Source organism: Kogia breviceps, chromosome 1 (genome assembly GCF_026419965.1).
Source record: "Kogia breviceps isolate mKogBre1 chromosome 1, mKogBre1 haplotype 1, whole genome shotgun sequence".
NCBI classification, from domain to species: Eukaryota; Metazoa; Chordata; class Mammalia; order Artiodactyla; family Physeteridae; genus Kogia; species Kogia breviceps.
The window spans coordinates 21,062,276-21,064,918 of NC_081310.1; the positions used below are offsets into that span (position 1 = coordinate 21,062,276).

Here is a 2,643-nt window from a genome sequence, read left to right on the forward strand (position 1 = left end):
CAGGACTTGCCTGAGCCTTTAATGTAAGAATATACATTATGGTTCTCAAGAGAGGAACATAATTTGAAGTGTTTCCCAAATTTATTTGATCACTAAAAGCTAACATCCACACACAGCCACAATACCATAGAACATCCATTAACATCTCATGGAACTTATGATCTGCTAAGTAAAGTTTTGGTTTTTTTGTTTTGTTTTGTTTTGTTTGCTTTTCTTTTCTTTTTTTGTGCTAGAACCATTTTAATATAATTATACATATCTGCCAAATCCAGGAAGAAAGGTTTATGCATATATAACTTTTCCAGTTAACATCTGCAAGCATAAACAAGGAAGATCTCAGTTTATAAATTCATCAGAGTCAGAGCAATTGACCAACGTCTCTTTACTGCTAGGCTTACCAACAGCAAATTACAGATGAATTAGTGTCCTTTTGTTTCTCTTCTCTCACTCTCCTTGTCCAGAGACATTTTGTTGTAAAGTTTCAGTGCAGCTCACCTCCAGCCAAGGGTAATCTTTTTAGATAAGTACTCAGTTGCTCTGAATTTACTTATGATTATAAGGTCTTTAATCATAGAAGAAACCCTGCAGAGGTGGAGTTCAAGGTTGCATACAATAACAGGAGATCACAGTTTTGAAGTCTAGCACAGATTAAAAACCACAGATGTACCATTTATATAAGACACACACTGATTTTCTCTTAAACTACATATTGACTCCTTATGAACATTATTTTTTAAATAAAGTAGTGCATCTAGGACAATCAGTTGCATAATTCACACGGCCTGAAAAGTTTTCAGTGCCAACTACCAGTTGGTCATGAAACGTGAGTGAGCCTGAGACCCTGCCCATTCCTAAGATTCATCCAAGGATTGGCTAAGACATTGGAACACCTCTACTTAAGAAGGCTATGTCTTTCCCTCTTTTCCCTCACAATTTCGTTTTGTTTGTTTATCTTTTGGTGGTATTTGGTTGCACGTGGCTAGAATGCTTTCGATCACTTTGCGAATCAGGAAAACCAATGATCTAAAGCTAGGATAGGATCTTAAGTGTATTGGTCTGTCCATTTCACGTAGCTGGCTGACAGGCCCCTACAAGGCCTTTCATTTTTCTTTCTATGCCTCCCAGGACACTGATCAGAAGACGAGTCTCAGAGTCACACCATCTAACCCTTTTAACCAATGCCTGGCTAAAACTGGAACGTCCAGCCCAGTGTATTTAAAAATCACCCAGAAAAAGAGGTTCTGCAGGTCTTCACAAAACCTGGAATTTCCACGAAGATGTCTGATCTTTATAATCAAAGCAGTCAGTGGTTGAGTTAAGACCCGAGCTTGAAGCTCCATATCCCTGGGTGGAAAGAGAAGCTGGGGACTGCATTGGTACACATGGGACTGAGTGTGGTCCCTGGTCCAGCAACTGGTGATGCATAGGGGTCCAATAAGAGCCACAATCCATGCCCCCAAAGTAGGAAGTTGAGCCAGCATCTCCTTGACGATAACCTGAAGCCGGAGTATAGGTCAGGGGGTAGGACCTCTGCATGCAGGAAGAGGAGGTGGACAGTGGGGAGATGCTGCTGCTGGAAGTGGCTGGGCCTGAGGTGCTCGAGGGGGGAGTGAACTGGCCACTTGTTCCACCCTCTGAGCTCACTTCCCGAGCAGGAGACGTCTTCCTTTTGGCAGGTCTCACTTTGTTCTGACCTCCATTCTGCTGTTGGTGGCACTTAGCTCTTCGAGTCTGAAACCGCACCTGTAGCCTGGACTCGGGCAAGTTGATTTTCAGCGCCACCTCCTCCCGCGTGAAGATATCTGGGTATCGGGTCTTAGCAAATAATGCTTCCCGCACATCTAGCTGCGCCCAGGTGAACGTCGTCCTCTCCCGCCGCTGCTTCTGAGGGGTGGCCGGGTAGCCCACCGAGGGGTGCAGCAAGTCCATGCCTGAAGTGGTCAGACTCGGCCCATTGACGGCGTAAGGCAGTTGCTTAAGATAAGACATCATGCTAAGGTTGTTTGGAGGCGCAGAGTTGGCCCGAATCCGGGGGACCCAGCCGGAAAGTCTCGCTTCGCCCGGGGTGGACAGATTCAGAGTCCTCGGTGGGTGGCTTTGGAGTGGTGGAACTGAGGCAAAGCGAACCAACAAACAGAGGTGCTGGTTTACCGCTTCGGAGGACACAGCTCTTCCACGTTCCACCACTAACTTAAGAAGAGCCGGTGGTTTTTTTGTTTTGTTTTGTTTTGTTTTGTTTTGCGGTACGCGGGCCTCTCACTGTTGTGGCCTCTCCCGTTGCGGAGCACAGGCTCCGGACGCCCAGGCTCAGCGGCCACGGCTCACGGGCCCAGCCGCTCCATGGCATGTGGGATCTTCCCGGACCGGGGCACGAACCCACGTCCCCTGCATCGGCAGGCGGACTCTCAACCACTGCGCCACCAGGGAAGCCCCAGAGCCGGTGTTTTTTTAAAAAATATTTTTCAAGGTAAGGCTGCTGTCATTGGTTCAATCTTTATTTATTATGTATTTATTTGTTTTTGGCCATGCCTTGCAGCTTGTAGTATCTTAGTTCCCTGACCAGGGATTGAACCCAGGCCCCTGCAGTGAAAGCACCAAGTCCTAATTCACTGGACCTCCAGGGAATTCCCCTAAGTAAAGTTT

The 2,643-nt window shown here is 46.7% G+C and overlaps 1 pseudogene; it reads right to left on the reverse strand.

The window, feature by feature from the left end:
* Window positions 1-1,251: 1,251 nt before the first annotated feature.
* On the reverse strand, window positions 1,252-1,992 carry LOC131750942 (homeobox protein OTX2 pseudogene; annotated as a pseudogene).
* Between the last annotated feature and the right edge of the window lie 651 nt (window positions 1,993-2,643).